This window comes from Podarcis liolepis (assembly GCF_965112155.1).
Source record: "Podarcis liolepis genome assembly, chromosome: 4".
NCBI classification, from domain to species: domain Eukaryota; kingdom Metazoa; phylum Chordata; class Lepidosauria; order Squamata; family Lacertidae; genus Podarcis; species Podarcis liolepis.
In genome coordinates, this window is record NC_139558.1 from 77,507,235 (window position 1) to 77,522,188 (window position 14,954).

The following is a 14,954-nucleotide window of genomic DNA, read 5'->3' on the forward strand; positions in this document are numbered from 1 at the left end:
TGTTGAAAAGCTGGCATGCCATAGGGAAACACCTTCCTGGAAATGTGGTTGCTTCCTTTCAGTCTAAAATACAGGCGTCCTCCAAGGCTTAGGAACCGTACAGCTGTAAAAACATAGTGCTGATGTCCCCGCTTTTTAAAAAATAATTTTTCTTATTAGGTTTTTCATTTTATACTTTGTCACATGTCAATGAAATCAAAGCATCACTTACATCTTTGCTCATCTTGAGCCTCGAATCCCCCCCCCCCACTCCCTGGCTTTCTTAGGTGTACACTTTTGTCTTAGCATTCCTATCTCACCCGACTTCCGTGTTTGTAAACCAGTTCCACATATCAATATTACAAAATATTTAAAGTAAAACCTACAAATCCTCAAATTCAAGGAACTGGATTTCATAATAGCATTTTCTCTTCTTTTTGGTGGGGCAGAGAGTTCCTGTCAGTTTCAACAGCTTTGAATTGCCATTTCTCCTCTGGCCATCCTTCTGAGACTGAAAAAGCTCTAGGCACCAGCAGAAGGAATCCCAAACTATTATAAAGTTACTTATTCAAGGTATAGATATTATACACACCAGTGTTATTTTTCTAGGAAAAGAGATGCCAGAACTCACCATGAACACCTCCCTTATTCTCTTAGAATGGCAATGGCAGCTGCCTGAGAGGTGTTGGCACTGTGTTCAGGTGAGTTCTGACTGAAAGAAAAGCCCTGTGCATAAGATAGATTTATAATTACAGTACAGTGGTACCTCAGGTTACATACGCTTCAGGTTACATACGCTTCAGGTTACAGACTCCGCTAACCCAGAAATCGTACCTCGGGTTAAGATCTTTGCTTCAGGATGAGAACAGAAATTGTGCTCTGGCGGCACGGCGGCAGCGGGAGGCCCCATTAGCTAAAGTGGTACCTCAGGTTAAGAACAGTTTCAGGTTAAGAACGCACCTCCGGAACGAATTAAGTACTTAACCCGAGGTACCACTGTATAGATCAAGAGTCATGCAACATGGTGCCCTCTAGATGCTCTGGTTTGCCAGAAGTGGCTTAGTCATGCTGGCCACATGACCCGGAAGCTATACGCCGGCTCCCTCGGCCAATAAAGCGAGATGAGCACTACAACCCCAGAGTCAGCCACGACTGGACCTAATGGCCAGGGGTCCCTTTACCTTTTAAAATGGATAGGATTGACTTCTGAGTAAACATGAATTGGATCAGGTTCAAAGTAATTTATTCTTATTCTCTCTCTCTCTCTCTCTCTCTCTCTCTCTCTCTCTCTCTCTCTCCTTTCTTTCCCCTCCCTCCCTTCTCTTTGCTTCCCTTCCCACTTTACTCAGAAGCCACCCTGCTGCAGTGTTCCCTTGGGTTTACTCCTAAGTAGATATGTCACTGCTCCCCTAATCATCTGCCTCTCTAAATATGTTTTTAATAGCCCCACTCCAGCTAACCAAGCTGCAGTCCATAACACCATTTACTTAGGAGTAAGTCCCACTGAATGCAGTAGGGACTTACTTATGAGCAAGAATAAGAATAACTGCCTTGCAAGACAAGCCTTAAAGCAAATTGCCTTTTGTACATTGTATAGTTTGAAACTGAAGTCTGATACTTCAGCCTGATAATTTTGTACCTTTACATATTCCCACCTTTTCTGATTCCGAACCTGGCGCGCGCGCACACACACGTAAAAACTAGGGCATGCAAGTTTGGGTTTATGATTTCTTCTTGATCATCAAAGTGGGTGGTGCTGTAGTTAAGACTGCTTGACTGGGCCTTAGGAGCACAGGGTTCAAATCCCAACTCAGCCATACAACACACACCTCTGGGTGTGTCTTACCATGCCCACTGACACCAATGTTCATGTGAGGCTGTCATGCTTTGCCTATTGACTCCTATATTCCTCTGGGTGTGTCGTGTCATGTCCCTTGGCTCCTATGCCATATTTAGGGGATTCCAATTTCTCTCACAGATCTACAATTCCCAGAGTGGTTTAACAATCAATCTCCCTTGCCAGGGAACTTTGGGAATTGTAGCTCTGAGATGAATAAGGACCTCTTATCCACTCTCAGCACTCTTAACAAACAATAGTTCCCAGGATTCTTTGAGGCAAAACAACAGCTGCCTAAAGTAGTGTGATATCTTGCCCTGGTATCTACTGATGAAGGCAGGTAATAAACACTATCATCATCATCAATATTAAAGCCTACTCCTTGTCCTCTTGAGGTTTGCCAGCTTCCGTGTAGGAGAGCTCCATGCTACTTACGTATCCTTCCGTGCTCTGTGGCATCCTGGTCCATCTTTGGCATGGCTAGGTCTTGGCAAGACTGATCATGGCCATTTTAAAGAAGCAGGTATCATAACAGCCACCTGGCCTGGAAATACGTGGATCCCAGTCGTCCTCCACAGCCAGATAGTCATCTGCTTGCTACACTTTAGGCAAAAGTTTCTGAACTGCCTTCAAGGGTAGCCCCATGTGCAGCAGACAAGAGTAGTCAAGTTGAAGTGCTGCACCACAGGATCAGCCAATGCGGATAACATGTGCCTATGGCCACCAGTCTTAATCTGACCAACCAGGAGGATGCCCAGATCCAGGAGCACTCCCAAGCCACAAATGCCACAATAATGCCACAATAAATCCTTAAGATGGCACATGATTCTTCCTTCCTTTTCTAAGCAGTCTTCTGTACAATTTCTCTTGAGAGAAGGCTGTTATTTGGCAGGGTCCACTTCTAGCTAGCACCAGTAAAACATGGCCCTGCAGCAGCAGCAGCTGCTTAAAATGCGTCGGCGTATTATGCAGGCATTGGGGAAAAAAATGATTAATTATAATGACTATCATTTCAAAGTCACTGAAAATGGGTGATGCTATCTCCTGTTTCTCCTATTGTAGGAATACCAACTAGCAACCCATCCTTAGTTGTCTCTCAGACTGAGAGAAGCAATGCAGGTGAAGAACACTGCCAAGTTCACTCACCCGTTGTGGGGAAGTATAGTATTCAAATTGACTGCAGAATACATTTCTAGTCTCTGTTGCTTTTCTCCTTTTCTCTTACCCTCATCTACCTTACTATCTTCTGCCTCATCTGTGCCACATCTTCCACACAACCAGTCAAATCTGTTTTGTGCTTGACCTATGCCCTGCATCACACCATGTATTATCTGTATCATTATCATGGTCTTTATCGGTAGGTTTAGCTAGATAAATGGAAATGTGAAACAAGAGTAGAAGAGTGTGCTGATCTGTTTGCTGTTCAGCGGATCCTGAAAGGTAAGTTTCCTACTGTGGTGTAACTCATGTCAAGTTCTTCTGTAACCAACCTGCCAGTCACTCTGGGTGGTTTTGCTTGAAGCTGAAGTTCCATACATAGCTGCAAATTGTGTATGTTACTCAGATAGCCATGTGAGTGGGCTGGGCAGGCATAGATCTACATGTCTGGCAAGCAATCACCTTTGTGGATGGATACATTACTTTTTGACACTCATTGAAAGTTCTTTTTGAGAGTGTCGTGACTAAGTTGGCACAGCACACCAGCATCAAGCATGCTGTGCTCAGATCACTGGTTCATAGGGCAAGGCCTGCCCTATGAAACCAATGTGTTGTGCGTGCCAGAAAAATCACTTTCTCCCTCTCTGCTTGTGTCTAATTGTCTGTAATCCCGAAACCCTTTCAAATCTATTGTCATTCATAGTAAGAGGTGATCCACACATACAGCAGAATGAAATCATGCTGTCTTTTTTGGATTAGCCCAGTTCAGAGTACAAGCAGAGGCATACATGTTGAAAGCCCAAGAAAAACAAGCCCTCCCTGTACATAGATTGGATTGCCCCATTTCAGCTTGCATAATTGCCTGCCTACTTTTCTGTGTTTTCATAGCACCTGACAGAAAAGTGGGGGCTGGGGGAGTGGGAAAGAAATGCAGCCTATGAGGTTGGAGTCAACTGATTGACAGTCAAAAGCCCTTGTCAAGATGAAGGGGCCTTTTACCACACCTTTCATTCATCTCCATAAAACAGGACTGTTGTCTCTGATGTAGGCTGTTTGCCTCCAAAGGCATCACAACTGGGGAGTGTGCTCTTTCAGGCTCCCCAGAGGCAATTGGCCTCTACACATACAGTTGCACACATGAAGGCCCATCTCTGCAGATGTTTACACTATAGAGAGGGCCAGCATCTTGGACGGATTTAAAAGATGAATAGACAAAGCATTTGATTTGATGACTTCAGTGGCCCTGAAGGTCCTTGCTTACAGGGCCTGAAACTTATGGATGTCTACTGTTTTCCTAGTTTACTGCAGAGACAGGTTTAGGACAGTGCAACTGGTTTCCCTGCACTGGGTGCCAAGATGATATCTGAAAGACCAGAGTCTGTTTACCATATGGGTGTGAAGATTACTTAAAAAAAGGAAATTGATTCAGAATTCACCCAACCAAATTATGGACGGATTTTCTAAAGGGACTTCACTCCTCACTTCTGTCTTTGTGCTCAGGCAATGAGTTGGTGCACAGAATGCTTCAGCAGGTCCACAGCCTAATCCTCACACAGTATGAGGGGAGAGAGAGTGTCATGACTAAGTTCGTGCAGCACGCAAACCTCAGGTGTGTTCTGCTCAAGTCATTGGCTCCTAGGGCGAGGCCTGCCCCATGAAACCAATGAGCCCTGGGCAAAATATGTCACTCTCTTTCTCTCCGTATGTCTAACTGCTTGACTACTTGTGTGCTTTCATAGCACCTGACAGAAAAGAACAGGCGTGGAAAAGGGAGGGGAGGGAATACAGAAATAGACCTGTGAGGGACATACTAGCCAAGCTTGAGAAATTGCCTCCAGGCATGATTAGTGTTATGATTATCTAAAGCTAAGTTTTGAGGTTGGGCAGCATCAAGAGAAACCTCCAGCTCTATGAATAAAACGGTCATCTTTCACAGCTGGTTTTAGAAATCTCTGACAAGCCTTTCACAATCTCTATCAGGGTAGGAGGAGCACAGGGACATAGGAACTGCTTCATATGTCCAAGTGAGGCCATGGGCCCATCTAATTTAGTATTGTCAACAACACTGACTGGCCTCCCCAAGGTTTCAGGCAAGGGCCTCTTCCGGCCCTGCCTAGAGATGCCAGGAGCTGCAGCTTAGGACATGGAACCTGTACTTTTATGGTCCTCATAAGGTCTTGTGATGCCAACATTGTCCTCCTATTTGGGTGCTCGTCCTTTTGTAAAACAATATTTTCCTTTAGAACTGGGTGTGCAGAGCTGAAGTCACCCTCTACTCTCTGGGTAGCTTCATTTTGCTGCCATCCGTTTCCTTATTGCAGGGAATAATTGTACATCTGTTCATATTGTTGCATGCACACACACCATTCTCAGAGCACTGAGAGACTCCAGGGATTCCAGCGCATCCCCTGGGTCTGGTTTCCTTGGAATGAAGGTCAATAAAGACTGTGGTGTCGTAAATATATGAACTATTCGAAAAGCAATTGTAATGAACAGATTACACTAGTAGGACTGCAAGAAGTTCTGTACGGAGTACTATTTGAAATATTACAAAAAAGACTATGAAGAGAACTATTAGTTAATGATAATGAAGAGTAATAGAGAAATTAAGAAATGCAGAAAAAGTGATAAAGAACAGAAAATCATCAGAGGTGGTTGATGGAAGTCTAAAATATTGCATTGTATAAGATAAGAAGTTATGTTAAATGATTGTTGGAAATGATATGTAAAAAAACCAATAAAATGTGTGTGTGTGTGTGTGTGTGTGTGTAAAGACTGTGGTGTCTTTAGGAAATTTGGTTTTATTTACACATATATACAACCTGAGGGTAGGGTGGAAGGGCTCACAGCATGAATACTGCAGCAGACCTGTCTCAGAGATGGAAAGAAAATACAGTTCCTACCAAGGAAGAATGGCAGATAAAACTGATGGACTACGCTGAAATGGCAAAATTGACCAGAAGAATTAGGAACCAGAAAGAATCAAATTTTAATTAGGAATGGAGAATGTGTATAACGTATCTGGAAAATTATTGTAAACAATTAAAATCATTAGTAGGATTGATATGATACTTGTAGTTAAAAGTTGAATTATGGATTATTTTAAAGATTTGACAAAATTGGAGTAATAGAGGAGATGCAGGAGAAAAATGTTGGCATAAGGATCCACAAAAGGTGAGGAGGGAAGTCAAAGGTGATTTATTGGTTATATTTTAATTGGTTTCTTTATTGTTGTTTATAAACTTGAAAGTGCAAAAATAAACTCTTTTAAAAAGAAAGAAAAACACTGCAGCAGACCTTGCCTCACCAAGAGATTTCCAGGGAGACCTCAAGTCTCCGTTTTGCATTCAGCACAGAGCAAGGCAAACCTCTGTGTCAAAACACTCTCTCTCTCTCTCTCTCTCTCTCTCTCTCTCTCACACACACACACACACACACACACACAGTCCCTCTTGGCATATTGTTCTCCATTTTAGGAGGAGGTGGCATCCAGCCAGGTGAGATGGGGGAAGTCCTACCCATTTGTCTCTATGGCAACCTCTTTGGACATGTAAATGGAAGCACTTAAGTGGGCAGCTAAGGTCGTTATATTACAAAGAAATGATCCAGCAGGTTCAGCAGGTTTCCTCTTACAGATTCTAACCTCACAGTTACAAGGTCACAGGTTTGGAAGGAAGCCATGGCTACCCCCCAGGCTGGCCCCCCTATAATGCAGTTGCCGTGTGCACAGACCTGTTGGAGATACATCTAGCCACTCTAGTGCTTTGAGACTGTTCATACAACTTCTTCTCCTGGGACATCATCTACTGTACTCACCTTGATCCTACATTATTCCAACTATTTGATAGTAGCTCCTTGCAGGAATCATGGCTAAAACCTACATACAAGTAGATACAATGGGGACGAGCACACAAAGCTCCACTCTGTTTCCAACCCATGCTGGATCAGGGTCAGAAATTGCACATGGATCCTTCAGGAATAGGAGTCAACTGACCGTCACCCTCTACGAATTTGGGAGTGATGAGTATGAAGCTCAGTGCACTCTTCCTGCTCACATGTAGATTTTTATGAACAAGACTATTCTATTTTTAATATTGTATCGTATTTTTAAAAACGGCAGCCCAGAGAACCTATGTCAGCCATATATATATATATATATATATGGACACCTTTGCCACCTGGAATAATTTTATACCTAGATGAAGTAGTGAAATTTATCACAATATCTATTGGCAATAAAACTCTAGATATGGAAGAAGGATTATTGTGATTATACCACTGTAATGTAACCTGAGATGATATGTTGCACTGAAGCTTTTCCTTGATAGCCACTTTGTGACTTTCATTTTCTGCTGCTGAACTAGATTTACCTGTAGGGAAGAGATAACATATGTGTCACCCAGGATACTTTTCAGTTTATCTTTTTACCGGCAGCATCATACCCTGCATTGCTTGGGAATCATAATAAACAAAAAATCAGTGCAGTTACGAAAGGTTTGGTTCACCATTCAAAATGGCACCCAATCATATCCAAACATAAGTGGTAGCCTTGTGCTTCATCTCAGGAGCCATCATGAAATCTGAATAAGTGTTCAAGTGCATTGCTCACAAATATTTCAAAATGCAAAGCAGAATATATTTTATTTTTATTGTTTGATAATTGTTCTATATTGTTATTTTGTTTGCTGAATGAATACAGTGGTACCTCGGGTTAAGTACTTAATTCGTTCCGGAGGTCCATTCTTAACCTGAAGCACCACTTTAGCTAATGGGGCCTCCTGCTGCCCCCGCGCCGCCGGAGCACGATTTCTGTTCTCATCCTGAAGTTCTTAACCTGAGGTACTGTTTCTGGGTTAGCGGAGTCTGTAACCTGAAGCGTCTGTAACCTGAAGCATATGTAACCCAAGGTACCACCGTATATAACAAAATCTGAAATAGGTTGGAGTCAACTGACAGTTAACAGCCTTCATCAAGATCAAGGGTCTTTTACCACACTTTTCACTCATCTCCATAAAACAGGACATTTGTCTCTGATGGAGGGAGGTCACATATTACTGACAACTACACAAAACCCAGTCAGTGAAGCAAGAGTTTCTTCTCTGAAGTGACAGGTCTTGCTCAGCTTCAGGAATATGCATACCTGAGGGGGTTCAAAACACAAACAAACAAAACAAGTGGACACAAAAAAATGCCATTTGAGGGAGATGATTGTTGAAGGTGGTGGAAGGATGTCTCTTTTAAAGCACAAGGGGTCCGTGGGCCATCTAGTCCAGCATCCTATTCTAACAGTGGCCAACCAGTTGCCTATGGGAATCTGGAAGCAGCACTCCCCAGTTACAATTCCCAGCTACTGACACTCAGAGGAATGCTGCCTACAAGACTGGAGATGGAACATAGCCAACCAAGAAACTGGTACAAGTAAGGAAGCCATTCCACAGATGTACAGCATAATCCTTGCTCAAAAGTAAATCCTATTGAATTCAATTGGGATTACTACCAGCCTGGTAAGTACTCTTTACAGTCCTGTTTAGGGAAGTTTTTTAACGTTTAATGCAGTATTGTGTTTTTAACATTCGTTTGGGAGCTGCCCAGAGTGGGTGGGGAAACCCAGCCAGATGGGCAGGGTATAAATTGTTGTTGTTGTTGTTGTTGTTGTTGTTAAGTGGAGTTTGGACTGCAGCCTTAGGGAATGAGTAGTTCAAAAGGGGCCATAGCTCAGTGGTATATCTAAGTGGGTGAATAGAAGAGAAGAATAGAATAGAGTGGAAGGATAGATGTCATTCATAATGTCCCAGTTTCTATCCTTGACATTTCCAGTTTAAAATGTATTAGGTGAGCAGCAAATGTGAAAACCTCTGCTTGAAATCCGCTGCCAGTAGACGATATGGAGCTTGGTGGACAAAAAATCCGATGCCATATAAGATGGTTTCTGATGAATATGGCTGATTTATTTGGCATATGTTTTCATAGCAACAGCCGACAGACTGTATTAGAGACACATAAAATGGGATAGCAAGGCTTCTTGCCTCTCTTAAGCAAAAGTAATTTTTAAAAACCACCGCTTGCTTTATAAATCTGGGCTTCTCCATTCATCACACTGCCTGCTTGTCAAGCCAGTTTGGCAGAACACGCTCTCTTGCCAAGCAAGACTGGCAGCTGAAGAGCAAATTCCATTCCATCTTCCACACCCTGCTCTGCTCTGCTCATGGAGGGGATTAATTCTGAAACCCATCTAAAACCACTTGAATATTATTAGACCAGCAGCGAATCCTGAGAATTAGCTAGGATTCCTTTTTGTATTGGCAATCAAACCACATAGTCACCATGATTCACTGCCTCAGAATCAATGAAGTGACCAATGACTGGTAGTATCAGCACTGCAGGGCCAAGTTAGTCACAGACTTGGACTCTCCACCACTCCCTTTGCCTGGGTTTCAGAAGCCATATTTGTGCATCAGCTGGATCCTTAAAAGTTGGTGATTTCACCTGTTTTGCAGGGGAAAGTTTGCATTCAACCAGATATACTACTTGAGATATTGTTTGTTGAACTGTGGCGATTGAATTCCAAGAGATGAATCCATGGAGAGCTATCAATGGTTACTAGCCATAATGGCTATATTCCACCTCCACTGTTGAGGCAACATGCCTCTGAATACCAGTTACTGGGAATTGCAGGTGAGAAAAGTGCTATTGCACTCAGGTCTTGCTTTTGGACTTCCTAAAGTGCAAGTAGATAAATAGGTACCACTCCAGCGGGAAGGTAAACAGCGTTTCCGTGCGCTGCTCTGGTTCGCCAGAAGCGGCTTAGTCATGCTGGCCACATGACCTGGAAGCTGTACGCCGGTTCCCTCGGCCAATAAAGCGAGATGAGCGCCGCAACCCCAGAGTCGGTCACGACTGCACCTAATGGTCAGGGGTCCCTTTACCTTTACTTTTTTATGGGCATCAAATTGACCACTGTGGGAACAGGATGCTGGGCTAGATGGCCTTTGGCCAGACTCAGCAAGGTCTTACACTCCGTGCTTCACATAGATGCTGGTAGCTGTACAGCTCAATTTTGCATTAAACCAGGCTACCTCAACCCCGGCCCTCCAGATGTTTTGAGACTACAATTCCCATCATCTCTGACCACTGGTCCTGCTAGCTAGGGATCATGGGAGTTGTGGGCCAAAAACATCTGGAGGAAGCCTGCATTAAACAAAATCAACAAACCTGAAAGGGGAATTGATGAGCTGAAACATGGGCAATTCAACAGGCAGTTATCACTGGTCCACCATCTATGCTGATCAGAAAGCAATAAAAAGGTTTAACCCACAAAGCGGATTCTTAAAATTAACATTTCTGGTAACTTTCCCTGAATGGCATTTAGTACGAGTGAACATTATAAGAGGATCTTAATCTTGTCTGTACTCTGTTTGCTTTAACTTTTATTTCTTAAAGTCAATATTTTAAGCAAACATTATAGGAGGGTCTTAGCCATGGGTAAAGTGCATTGCTGGTTAATTTAGCACTATATTAAGTGTCGAAACTCTGTTTTAATTCTAGCAAAAGAGGACTCTGATCTGGTAGCAACCTTAGTTTAGCCTCTGGTCTAAAATCATCTTACATGGCTGCCACATGTCACATAGTAGCTGCTATTTATATTTACTCCTTCATCACAATTTCTCTACAATATACACTGCATGGAGAATCAGAGTAGCATTGCCAACTTTTTCCCCCAGCAGAGGTTGTGAGCCTTTAATACCCATGCTTCATAGCAAACAGAAATTTAGCACGTAAAACTTTGCACAGATGGCAAAGAGGGTTCCTGCCAGAAAAAAGTTGGCAACCCTCCCTTGCCCCATTTACCTACCTGGCTATCCCTTTCATATAAGCAAACCATATCTGCTTGTAGATTAAGAATTGCATCCAACATAGTGTAATGATTTCTGCCTGTACAACAGGACTGCACCATCCTCCCCAAATCTGTTCCTTAGGGTTCCTCCAACACTCTGGAGAAAATGGGGGTGCATGGGTGTGGGGAAAGGGAGAGGAGACCCACGGCACAGGTGGAAGTCCTTGTGCCAGCAGAACAACTCTGTTAGATATGGCCCTATGTCTTGAGTGTGCAGATGTTCACATAATCCACACCAAGTTTTCTTGCACAGAAATGATATTAGGGCCACCACTTCTTTTTTCAGCTTCTGTACCATGGCTTTTAACAGCCAGTGTGGCAGGAGTCAGTGTGATATAGTGGTTTGACTGTCGGACTAGGACCTCAAATCTCCACATAAAGCTCACCCAATGACCTTGGGCAATCAGTCACTCACTCTCAGCCTAAGCTAGCTCACATGTTTTTGCAAGAATGAAAAGTGGAAGGTAGAGAACTAGTTACACCATCTCGAGCAACTTGGATGAAAGGTGGAATATAAATGTAAGAAGCTAATAAAATAAAATTGATCAGCAGATGCTATTTTATTTTATTTATTAAACTTATTAGTCACTTGCCACCAAGAAGCTGCAGAAGTAACTTAAAGAAAAATATACAATACATAATACCATGGTAGGGGAAAGGGAAAATTATATAATACACAAATATTTCATATAACATATGAAATATGTTATATGCCGCTTTGCCGGTGAGTCTTGGGGAGGACCGCTCCCCGCTGCCGCTTTGCCGGTGAGTCTTGGGGAGGACCGCTCCCCCTGCAAGCCCATTCTCCACCTTGGGCCTGGGGGCGGGCCCCATACTCCACCTCAGCATATAAGGCTCCAAGGAGGCCTCGGGACATCGCTGCTGCCGCTTTGCCGGTGAGTCTTGGGGAGGACCGCTCCCCCTGCAAGCCCATTCTCCACCTTGGGCCTGGGGGCGGGCCCCATACTCCACCTCAGCATATAAGGCTCCAAGGAGGCCTCGGGACATCGCTGCTGCCGCTTTGCCGGTGAGTCTTGGGGAGGACCGCTCCCCCTGCAAGCCCATTCTCCACCTTGGGCCTGGGGGCGGGCCCCATACTCCACCTCAGCATATAAGGCTCCAAGGAGGCCTCGGGACATCGCTGCTGTTGTTCTGCCAGTGAGTCTTGGGGAGGACCGCTCCCCCTGCAAGCCCATTCTCCACCTTGGGCCTGGGGGCGAGCCCCATACTCCACCTCAGCACATAAGGCTCCAAGGAGGCCTCGGGACATCGCTGCTGTTGTTCTGCCAGTGAGTCTTGGGGAGGACCGCTCCCCCTGCAAGCCCATTCTCCACCTTGGGCCTGGGGGCGCCCCCATACTCACCACCGCCACAACTCTAAGGACACTGCTGCTGCGGCAGCAAATGTTTAAACGTTTTATATATTTTAAAATGTTTTAAAAGTGTTTTTACTTTTTACTTTGTTGTATCACCAGAAACGGTGGTTTTTATCCATGTATTTTTATTTTGTTTTGTTTTATTTTGGGTTGGGGTGGGATGGTTGTTGAGTGGGGTGGGGATTGGTTTTGTTTGGTGTAATTGTTTCTTTGTTTGTTTGTTTGCTTTTATATTTTGTAAATGGAGGCGAGTATGAGGCTTGGGATTCCTACTGTGGAGGGGCGAGGGAGGTATGGCGGTGGGGGCAGATGTCATAGGCGAAGGGGATCGAGATACGGATATGCTCGTACCCCTTCCAATCTGCGCCCCATCCCGAGAGACGAGGGTAGGGTGAGCAAGGATTACTCACCTCCGTCACTGGTGTTGTGCAATGCCAGGTCTATAGGCAACAAAACCACCACCCTGCGAGATTTCATCATCTCGCAGGGGGTCGACCTGGCTTGTGTGACGGAGACCTGGGTGTGCGAAGGGGATACTGTTACCTTACGAGAGATGGCGCCCCCGGGTTTTTCCGTCCTCCACCAGTCACGGACTGTGGGCCGGGGGGGAGGGGTGGCACTATTAATCCGGGAAGATTGTTCTTTCAGGGCTCTACCACCGCCATCGATCCCCGGCATTGAATGTGTTGGCCTAGTGTGGGGCTCCAAGGTGAGCTTGGCTGTCTGGCTGGTGTACCGGCCACCTAGCGCACCAGCAGCCACCCTGTCGGGCCTGCTGGAGGCGGTGGCCAGCTGGGCCTTGGAGTTCCCTAACCTATTGGTATTGGGGGACTTCAACACCCATGCCGATGCCACTCCCTCCTCACAGGCTCTAGACCTGGTGTCTTCCATGGCGACACTAGGGCTCTCCCAGTTTGTTTCGGGCCCCACACATCAAGCAGGCCACACGCTGGATCTGATCTTTGGCGTCGGTATAGATGTGATCATGTTTCCTTCGATGAAGGTGCCATGGTCTGATCACTACGCTCTGAAAGCCAGGATTGACGTTCCACCCCCACCCTGCTTAGGTGGTGAGCCGATTTGGGCTCGCCCGCGGAGGCTGATGGACCCTGATAGATTCCGTCAAGCCTTGCGGGACCTTTCTCCCCCTGGCGACTCATTGACTGAGCTTGTTGAGGGCTGGAATACCCAGCTCCTGGCAGCCATCAATGAGATCGCACCTAAGCACCCTCTGCGACCCCGCAGAAACCGGGCTCCCTGGTTTACTGAGGAGCTCTGGAAAATGAAGCGGGACCTCAGACGGCTAGAGCGAGTATGGCGGGGTGCCCGTGACGGAGCCTCAAGAACATCTTATAGGGTTTTTATGAAAACCTACGAGATGGCAGTGAAGGCCGCTAAGAAGTCCTACTTCTCGGCCTCCATTGCATCCGCTAGCTCTCGCCCGGCACAATTATTTAGTATAATTCGGTCTTTAACGTCCCTCGAAGGACAGCCAAATTTAAATAACAATTTGACACACAGCTGTGAGGCATTTGCGAGCTTTTTTGCGGAGAAGGTCCTGTCGCTCCGCCATGACCTCCCTGCCAATTTGGATACAATAAAGGAACTGGAGGCCCCTCGACTGTCCTCGGGTCCAGTATTGGACCACTTTGACCAGATATCCCCAGCCGATGTGGACAGACTCCTCCGAGCTGGAAAGCCCACCACTTGTCCTCTCGACCCGTGCCCGTCTTGGCTGATTAGAGCGTGTCCAGACGAGGTGCGGGCCCCCCTGGGGGATATCATCAATTTGTCCCTTGGCACCGGGACATTCCCAGGGGAACTGAAGGAGGCAGTGGTGCGTCCGCTCTTAAAGAAAACATCATTAGTTCCCTTAGATCTATCCAATTACCGCCCAGTTTCGAATCTTCCATTCCTGGGTAAGGTGATTGAGAGAGCGGTTGCTGAACAGCTTGGTAGGTTTCTGGATGAAACATCGGCTCTGGATCCATTCCAGTCCGGCTTCCGCGCTGGTCATGGGGCCGAGACGGCTCTGGTCGCCCTAACAGATGATCTTCGTAGACAGCTGGATCGAGGCGGGTCGGGGCTGCTGATTCTTCTAGATCTGTCAGCAGCTTTCGACATGGTCGATCACGAACTTCTGGACCACCGCCTCGCCGACGTGGGGATCCAGGGCACAGTCCTTCAATGGCTGCGCTCGTTTCTCTCTGGTCGGGGACAGAGGGTGGCGCTTGGGGGGGAACTGTCATCCCGCCACTCCTTGGTGTGTGGAGTGCCTCAGGGTGCGATTCTCTCCCCGATGCTTTTTAACATCTTTATGCGCCCCCTCGCCCAGCTTGTCCGGAGTTTTGGGCTGGGCTGCCATCAGTATGCTGATGACACCCAACTCTATCTGTTGATGGATGGCCATCCTGACTCGGCCCCAGACACACTGATCAGATGCTTGGAAGCTGTGGCTGGATGGTTACGTGGGAGCCGGTTGAAGTTAAATCCTTCGAAGACAGAGGTCCTCTGGCTGGGACGGGACGATATGGGATTGAGGGGGCAACTCCCATCTCTTGCGGGGGTGCAATTAGTGCCAGCACCGTCCGCTAAGAGTTTGGGTGTAATCTTCGATACCTCCCTCTCCATGGAGGCGCAGATTGCAGCTATAACAAAGGCAGCATTTTTTCATCTCCGCCAAGCTAAGCAGTTGGCTCCTTACCTCTCTC